The sequence below is a fragment of the Nannospalax galili genome, unplaced genomic scaffold, assembly GCF_000622305.1.
Source record: "Nannospalax galili isolate Female #2095 unplaced genomic scaffold, S.galili_v1.0 scaffold1097, whole genome shotgun sequence".
Classification (NCBI taxonomy): domain Eukaryota; kingdom Metazoa; phylum Chordata; class Mammalia; order Rodentia; family Spalacidae; genus Nannospalax; species Nannospalax galili.
In genome coordinates, this window is record NW_008340640.1 from 1,572,215 (window position 1) to 1,582,293 (window position 10,079).

The window sequence follows — 10,079 nt, forward strand, 5'->3', positions numbered from 1 at the left end:
GTACATTGAGGCTGTAACTAGGTCTGGTGATAGGTACCTGTGATTTTAGTATTTGGAAGCCTGAGAAAGGTATCTTAAGTTCAGGACCAACGTAGTTTACATAGTGAGACCCTGCCTCAGGGGTTGGGGTAACACCAAGACAGTTATAGATGTTCCCCAATTGACTTGTAAGTACATTGAGGCTATAACTAGGTCTGGTGATGTGTACCTGTGATTTTAGTATTTGGAAGCCTGAGAAAGGTATCTTAAGTTCAAGACCAATGTAGTTTACATAGTGAGACCCTGCCTCAGGGGTTGGGGTAACACCAAGACAATTCTGGAGTACTTAAGGTTCCTTGTCCCCTGCACATTGCTCTGGATGCCACTCTGGTTTCCTATCAGTTCCTGGAATTGTCTTTGATTCAGTGAATTGTTTTAAGGAAATCTTGTTTGGGTTTTGATGAGCCCCTTTAACAGTTTCCTGGATGGTGGAATTTGGATAGGCCTTCAGTTGTATTGTGCTTCCTAAGGTTGCTGTGATCAGGAAGGTCAGGGCACATATCCACTGTCACCCTACTGCATAGATTACCAGCTGGCCAAAGGGCCCCAGCTGTCCCCTGCACATCGCTCTGGATGCCACTCTGGTTTCCTATCAGTTCCTGGAATTTTCTTTGATTCAGTGAATTGTTTTAAGGAAATCTTGTTTGGGTTTTGATGAGCCCCTTTAACAGTTTCCTGGATGGTGGAATTTGGATAGGCCTTCAGTTGTATTGTGCTTCCTAAGGTTGCTGTGATCAGGAAGGTTAGGGCACATATCCACTGTCACCCTACTGCATAGATTACCAGCTGGCCAAAGGGCCCCAGGCCCTCCTGGTCCAATAAGGGATGAACACCACTAGCCTGAGATCCCACTAAAGGCATCTGAAGTGTGGAATGGGCCTATGTTCCCAGAAAAATGTTTTCCTCCCTACTAGAATATTGGTTTACTTCGTACTAAAGGGAATAAAAATGTTTTATTGCAAAATATTTTTTTTTCTTCATTCCTTCAGTTTCTCCTTTGTTTCATAGCAAAGTAATTTCTGGGATAAAATTTTGAAGTTATGTCTAGAATTCTAAAGTTATGACTATTTGTCCTTGTTATTATAATTTGTTTTGTATTAAACTTTATTCTAATCATAAAATCACACATGAAAAAGACAGAGGGATTTCTTAGATTGGAGGTCACCTAAAAAACAAAGCAGCAGGGACTGGAGAGATGGCTTAGCGGTTAAAAGCACTGGCTACTCTTGCAGAGGACCTGGGTTTGATTCCCAGCACCCACATGGTGGCTAACAACTGTTTCATTCTTCTACACGTGCTTATGCAGTTTTCCCAGCACTATTTGTTGAAGATGCTGTCTTTTCTTTAGTGTGTATTTTGTTACCTTTGTCAAAAATCAGATGGCTTGGAGTTATTTCTGGGTCCTTTACTCTAGCACATGGATCTATATGCCTGTTTTGTGCCAGGACCATGCTGTTTTTATATTTATACATTGTAGTAAAACTTGAGCTCTAGTATGGCAATCTTTCCTGTGTCCCTATTCTCCTCAAAGGATGTTGGACATTGAATTTTGTTGAAGGACTTTTCTGCATCTATTGAAATAATCATACAGTTTTTGTCTTTGAGACCATTTATATGATGTATTTTGCTTATTGATTTGCATATATTGAGCCATCCTTGCATTTCTGGAATAAAGCTAATTTTATCATAGTGAACGATCTTCTTCACATGTTCCTATACTCATTTTGTATTTTATTGAGAATTTACTTCTATGTTCATGAACTGCTTTTTAAATTACTGTACAGTAGGGTTGGAGAGATGGCTCAGCAGTTCAAGAGCACTGGTTGCTCCTGCAGAAGACCGGGGTTCAAATCCTAGCACCCACATGGTGGCTAACAACCATCTATAACTCCAGTTTCAGGGGATGTGATTCCCTCTTCTGGCCTCTGTAGGCATTGCATGACACAGGTGTACTTACACACATGCAGGCATAACACTCACACATACAATTTTTTAACTAAAAATAAATTAAAAATTAAATTGCTGCATGGATAGACAAATGGAATTTTATGTCTGGTTTTTATTATTGTAGTGGTGCCATTCATAGTCACCATGAATACAACTGTCCTAGTGACTGTGAGGGTGTCTGGTACAGGTCATTTGTTGGAGAAATTTTAGTAGTTTAAAAACTAAATTATATGACACAGACACAGTATTTGCCTATCTACTTCAATACTCTGAAATAACACTTTCAGATATTTCACTAAAATGAGGTGTAACACACATTTAATAATCATTTGCCTGTTCACTAGTCAACCTTTGCGCATATGGTACATCCAAGTTTAACAGGGCATTGGTGAGGCTTTCAAAAGTATGGAGGCTCCTGTATGCTCTCCTCGCCTCCTCCAAGCTTTCCATCCCCACTCACCACCATCTCCAACCAGAAGCAGCTTCAGGTGTCACCGCTGAAAAGACTTAGCCAAGCGGATGAGGAGAACACATGCCTTACACACACACACACACACACACACACACACACACACACACACGCATGCTCCCACAACTAAACACAAGCGAGCACACATGGTCCTCTTCCAGGACCACCGAGGTGGAAAGTAAAGTGCCACTATTGAAAGAAAACCCCAGTGCTTCCTTTTCTTCCCCAGTGAATATCATGATATCTGGAAGATGTACAAGAAAGCTAAGGACCCCGTTTGGACAGCTGAGGAGGTAGATCTCTCCAAGGACATCCAGCACTGGGAAGCCCTGAAACCCGAAGAGAGATATTTTGTATCTCATTCTGGCTTCCTTTGAAGCGAGCGACCACACAGTAAATGAAAACGTAGTGGAGCGATTCAGCCAAGAAGTTCAAATTACATAAGCCCGCTGTTTCTATGGCTTCCAAATTGCCACGGAAAACATACATTCTGAAATGTACTGTCTTCTTGTTGACACTTACCCTAAAGATTCCAGAGAAAAGGAATTTCTTTTCAATGGCATTGAAAGAATGCCTCCTATGAAGAAGAAGGGAGACTTGGTCTTGGGCTGGACTGGGGACAAAGAAGCTACATTGTAGCCTTTGTCACTGAGGAAGGAATCTTCTTCTCTGGTTATTTTGTGTAATTATTCTGATTCAAAACCTGAGGACTGATGCCCAGTCTTACGTTTTCCGATGAGCTTTTTACAGAGATGAGGGTTTGCACTATGACTTTGCCTGTCTGATGTTCAAGCACCTAGTACACAAACCATCAGAACAGAAATAGAAGAAATAATTACCAACGCTATTAGGGTAAAGAAGGAGTTCCTCAGGCTTCCTTGCTGGTGAAGCTCATAGGGGTGAACTGCACCTTCATGAAGTAGCACTTCAAATCTGTGGCAGGCAAGCCAAGCTGGGCTTTGACAAGATTTTCAGAGTAGAAAACTCATTTAACTTCATGTTAATCAATGTGCTGTATATTGGCTGTTTGACCCCTCATTCAGTTTGCATTTATTATACAGTTACTTTTTTCGGTTCATGTAATATGAGACCCTTTTGTACCTTTTAAATTATTGTTACATAAAGTAAATAAATTCAAAGTCTAAAATTAGATGCCAAAAAAGTATAGAACACATGGTATTAGTACCTAGAATAAAGGTAATCAAGACATCTCAGTAATTGAGTAAATTGATGGCTTTACTGTTTAAATTTAAAATGAGATACTTGAGGCAAAATTGATCCTCAAAATTGACGTTGAAGTAATGTTTGTAAAGCACAAATTTAGCCAGAATTCCAAGGATATGTCTAATTAGTGTAAAGTAGAGAAAAATCTAGGCCATCCCCCATAGTTCTCCAGCTTCTGTGCTCATACACTGACACATGACCTTTGGTACAGCATAATAGTTGCCATGGTACTTTCTACAGATATGACTTCAATATTAGACACTTGTATCAGTTACTTTTCTGATGTTATGATAAGACACTGGCAACTTGTGGACGTTATTTGGTTTATGATTCCAGAGGGATTAGAGCCCATGATGGCAGGAAAGGCAGAGCTGCAGAGGGGCCTGGCAGCAGAGGTGGCCAGAGCAGAGAGCCAAGCGATCATATATTCAAGTATGTACAGGCAGGAAGCAGAGAACAACTAGAATTCCGGTGAGGCTTAAGAACTGTCAAAGTCGTCCCCCAGTGCCATACTTTCTCCAGCATGGCACTGAAGGTTCTATGACCTTCCCCAAACAGCGCTGCAAACTGGGGACCAGGGTCCAAATAATCAGAGCCTGTAGGGGATGTTCTCATTCAAATCGTCACAACCCTGCATCTGTTTGAATGGCTTTCATGGAAGATAATATATGGAGAAAGAACATCGCCATAACCACTCTTTTCTGGAATCAATATTCAGTGCTAATGTTTTGTGCTTCATTACAGTTTTGCTTGTTCTGGGAAAGTGAGTCAAGTTCACTAAAAATTGGAGTGTTATCATTACATCATTCCTGAGAGAGCTGGATTGGGGGCCTTCAGTTGCTTTCACTGGAACTACAATGTTTCTGCTAAAACCTCCAGTGGATGATACAGTGGAGATCACTGTAAGCAGAGGCAAATTAGTCCCAAAACTAGTGCAATTGGTGATATTTCTCTTTGCAGACATGCTGCTGATGAGAATTATTGTCTAACTTAAAGAAGAAACCATTTTACCTATTAGAGTAAATGTCTAGTCCATGGATTTTGTAATACAGATGCTTATAAAAGCACAAAGTCTCCTTGCTGGCTGTGTTGGAGTGGGTATCATAGATACTGCTATAGTAGAAAGTTGGTGTGGCTCTAGAAGCGGCAGTTCTGAAGTTGTAGTGAGATTTTCTGCAGAGAAGCACTTCAGAACATGCTGTACTGACTGCCAGGTTGCCAGGAGCAGGTTATTCAAGGGAAGGCAAATGTGCCATTTCAGAGGCTAGGAAAGGTATGTTTTCATATGTGATGGCTAGTAATCTTGTTTCTCTTCTGATCTGGGGAAAAGGCAAAGTGGCTTCAGAAAGAAATAGGTTAGGAGATGCATTCATAGAGGAGGTTAAAGTTTCCTGTATCTCTCATAGCTGTACTTGAAATGAGATCTTCTTTAGCTATTTTCTTTGAAACTCTAGTGCTACTTAGAAAGATTCAGTGGGTGCCTCTGAGCTGACAATATCAATGTCCTTGTCATGAGATAAATGATCTCACTTGGAGTAGGAATCACAGTGGCTGATATAGTGACTGTTGTTTTATCTGTGGAAGATCTACCTCTTGTTATTGAAATGAGCTTGTTTGTGGTGGTTTACTAGGTAGTCAGGATGCATTGTAGACAGGATACTACTCTCCTGGTGGTAGGTGATAGAATAAGAGAGAACTGGTCAAGGTGGGTATTCTAGTTTGTTTCTCCATTGCTGTGACAAAACACTCTGATCAATACCAACTTGGGGAGGAAAGGGTTTGTTTGTCTTACATCTCCCAGGTCACAGTTCATCAGGGAACCCAAGGAAGGAACTCAGGGCAAGAACCTGGATGCAGGAGCTGGAGCACAGGCCATGGAGGAACTCTACTTACTGGCTTGCTCCCTGGCCCCTGCTCAGCCTGCTTTCTTAGGTAACACAGGTCCACCTGCCCAGGGGTAGCACCACCCACAGTGGGCTGGGCCCTCCCACATCACTCCAAAACCAAGAAAATATCCCAGAGACAGGGCTACAGACCAGTTCAATGGAGGCAATTCCCCAATTAAGTCTTCCTCTACCCAGGTGTGTCAAGTTGACAACTAAAGCTATCCAGCACAATCGACCTCTTGTCAGCTTAACACACAAACACAACACTATTAAACCACAACCTTTCCATTTCTTGTCCCCAAGATATAATGTTAACATTATCACAACATAAGACAGTACACTCTTAAAAGTCCTACCATCCTTAAAAAAATCCAAACACTTAAAAGTCCCTAGTCTCTCTCTCTTTCCTCCTTTTTTTTTTTTTTTTTTTTTTTTTTTTTTTTTTTTTTTTTTTTTTTGAGACAGAGTCTCCCTGTAGCCCCAGCTGTCCTGGAACTCACTATGTGCACCAGGCTAGTCTTGAACTCACAGAGATCCACCTGCCTCTGCCTCCAGAGTGCTGGGATTAAAGGCGTGCGCCACCACGCCCAGCCCCTAGTCTCTTTCAAAAGTCTCTTAGCTGTAAAATCCAAAACAAATACTGTCTTATTTCAAAGGGAAAGAATTAGGCACACCTAAGCAAAACCCAAGTCCAGCAAAGTAGCTCAAGGCTGGACATCTGGGATTCACTCACAATCCTCTGGGCTCCAAAGGGGTTTGGCAGCTCTGCTCTGACTCTGCCATCCACAGCACATACAGCCCACCTTGCAAACCTAGGCCGGCCCCATTCCACATCTGCTGCTGCCCTTGGTGGTCGTCTCATGGTCCTGGTGTCTCCAAAAATCTGGGGTCTCCACTGAAACTGAGTCTGTACTTTCACTAATGGCCTTTCCTGGCCTGTCTCCTGCCAAACCTCAGCTGTTTTCTGTGACCCTTTCATGCTTTCAACACCAGAGCCATGGAGACTCTTACATATTACCAAGTCCTGCTTCCAGCTTGAGATAGAGGCTCAGGCCCCTCTGGACCATGGCTTCTGTGTGCTGACCCTAGGAAATATTTCCCAGAATATTTTTCCACAGTGATGCTGGTCTCTTTTTACTTATAGCTGATTTTTCAGCCCCAGTTAACCAGCATCAATTTTCCCAATAAACCAAAGTTTTCACTTTAGTGGTTCTGGCCTCTTCATAACCACAACTGATTCTTCAACCCCAGCTGACCAGAAGCCATATATTCTCAATTCAAGATATCGCACAAACAGTCCTGATAGTCTTTTCTTCCCTTTGAAGTTTCATAAGCCAGGTATCCATCATCTACAAGTCTTTCAGCATAACTGTTCCAAGCTCCACAGCAACAAACTGTAAGCATCCAATGTCTTTTCTAGCCTAAAGTTCCAAATCCATCCACAGTCTTCCCAAAAACACCAAGGTCAAGTCTGTCACAGAAATACCCCTCCTCTGGTATCAAATACTGTTTTAGTTACTTTTCTCTTACTGTGATAGAAGCACCATGACTAAGGGAACTTATAAGAGGAAGAGTTTATTTAGCTTATGGTTCCAAAGGGGCAAGAGTCCATCATGGTCAGGGGACAAGGTGGCAGAGGCAGTTGCGGGGGTAGCAGAAGCTAAGCTCTCACATCATCATGCAGGCACAAGAAGCAGAAAGCAACTGGAGATCTGGCAAGGCTTAAGAACTCTGTACTCAGCCCCAGTGACGTCCTACCGCCAGCATGGCCACACCTTCTAAGACCTCCCAAAACAGCAGCACCAACTGGGAACAAAATGCTCAAATACTTGGAGCCTATGGGGACATTCTCATTCAAACCACCAGAATGGCAGGAGAAATTATTTCTGTTTTGTTTTGTTTTTGAAAATTACTAACTTGTAATGCTGCTTGTAGGAAATGGGGTGGACTTTCTAGAAACACTACCATCAGAGGCTGCTGGCAGGAAGGGTGTTCATGGGCTTCCATAATTGTAAGTCATAGTGATAAAAAGAAGAGAATGAAACTCATCAGGAAATTTAGGGCAGGATCCTTGACAAGTTACGTGTTGGCCAGAGCTAGAAATGTCCTTGACTCTAGTGGCACTTCTGTTTAGGCCAAAGGCCAGAAATGTCAAAAATGTTGTGCTTCCTTGTTATTTCTCTTCTGCTATTACATAGCAACCTTCCGAACACAGCTTCCCGGAAGGTATGTGTGATCATTCACTGCACTGGCCCTTAAAAGTGAGCCCAAAATTCCAGTCCAACCACCAGAATGAAAAGGCACATGGATACTATGTGGGTGGACCAAATAGACTGACCAGCTCACCTCCTTATGCCCAATCCAGTGAAACTCTAACCACTAGACAAAGACCCTCCATGCAAACCTTCCTTGGAAACCCTCCTATGATATAGGAGCTCTGCTTGCTTCTTTTCTCTTAAGCTCTCTTCTATAATAAAGCTCCTTTATAAAATCCTTCTTTATCCATGCAATTCATTCTTCAGTTTTGAGAGACAAAGGACTTGGAAGCCATCAGTCCAAGGTAGCATACCCACTAATTGGCACCCTGAATTATACTCACCTGAGATAAGAAAGTCTCTGTCACACCCAAAAGCCCTCATTTGCCCCCATTTCAATAGTTCTTAAGGTGAGGTAGTTGGTCAATTTCTCTATAATTTCAGTTTCAGTTACTGATGCTAAATTAAGGGTAGTTGGTAGCATTTGAATGGATGTCACTGAATGACCATAGTTTTCACTATCATAAGATAGAATACTATTCTGCTAGAAGACAAGCCAAATAGACTTAATGCAGACCCTTCCCTCTTTCCTATAAGAAACATTAAAAAACTAAAAATTAAAAACCTTGAGCAATTTCTTTCTTCTAAAACAGCAGGCTTATTTTTCAGCTTAATGTTAAATGAATCCTTCATATTTTCTTTCTATATAACTTCATTAATTCCATGCTGGTTATGTTGGAGCAGATACCTCTATTTTCAGGGAGAATAATGCCCTTAATCTAGTGGCATTAAGGAATATCTTCCACGGTACATAATTATGCACTAAGAATGTCAGTCCCAAAATTTTAATTTAGACTGAAGATATGGCTCAGTCATTGAAAGCTTGAGCTCACACTCAAAACCTGAATCCATGCTCCCTGGGCAAACCCTAGCTGACAAATCTCACTCATCTACCCTCTCTCATATGTCTTTTATTAGTAATTATCCTTTAGTATTTACTTAGTGTATGATTTTGCCAAACTTCTTACTCACTGTGTGCCTCAAATTCTTCTTTCTGTAAAATAGGATAACAATTCACTGTATGAATGCCATGTGACAAATAAGGGAATGTACTCAAAGCAGGATCTGTGATATTGTGAGCATTTGGTAAGTTTATGTATTTAGGACTTTCACCTGAATTACTGTGCCCAGGTTCCTTGTATATTCAAATATTATGTTCAAAATTTGCTACACCACAATCTTTTAGCACTTCAATGATTTGTTCATAAAACCTCCATAACCTTAGGAATGGTATAAAAGTGCACTGCTGTATATATATTTCATAGTACTGATTACCTAGTGCTGTATCTATATTTCATAGTACTGATTAAATAATGAAGGATCACCAATATGTATCTGTGACAAATTGGAAGTGAGGATTTTTTTATACACTACTTAATCAATGTATCTTCCTTTTTCATTCAACATTTTATTTATCTTCAGGTCATCTTACACATGATGATTGAATAAGTCAAAGGAAAATCATTCATAATGTATTAAGAGTCTTAATATCTTAACAAATCACAGCTCAACTAATTACAGGCCAAAAAAGAATAGATAAAAGGGCAAAAAAGTGTGTCTCACAATGACCTCACAAAAGCAGTTAGTCAATCTGACTTAATCACACAGTAGGGGCTGGATTCAATACAATGGAATTTCGTATCTTCAAAACATGGTTTAGTACCTCAAATAGCTATATAATGCTATAAGCAAAGACAGCCTCAGTATTAATATTCAGAGAATGCATTCCTTACTATAATCATCCATTTCTATTAAAGAATTTCTTTTTAAAAATCAAAGAGAATTAAAGGTGGAAAATATCCTTTACTATTAAAAGTGGCTGCTTATATTTGAATATATGATCAGCTAGAATGACTTTACAAATTATAATGTATTTTCAAAACCAGACCTGTGGTTGCTGCTTTTAAAATAAAACATTTAAATGACTTCAATGTAGCTTCCTTAGTACTAGAAAAATGTGTACAGAGAAATCAGAATCTTAAGAATAAAAAACTGGATGCTTTTGGAAGCCCTTGTCAAGAAACGCCAATGGACTCTCATATGAACATTTGAAAAGTACCCTGTTCTGACTTTTTCCTAGTTCCCTGTCTAGAACTTCTCATGCTAATTACTCTTGCCTTTACTTTTCCTTCACATCTCCCATTCATGATTCAAGGACTTTCTTTTCCACTTGGAGATAAGAGCTACGTAATTTGGGAG

At 40.5% G+C, this 10,079-nt stretch overlaps 1 pseudogene; it reads left to right on the forward strand.

Annotated features, from left to right (window-relative positions):
- Window positions 1-2,673: 2,673 nt before the first annotated feature.
- LOC103736210 lies at window positions 2,674-3,563 on the forward strand (annotated as a pseudogene).
- The last annotated feature ends 6,516 nt before the right edge of the window (window positions 3,564-10,079 follow it).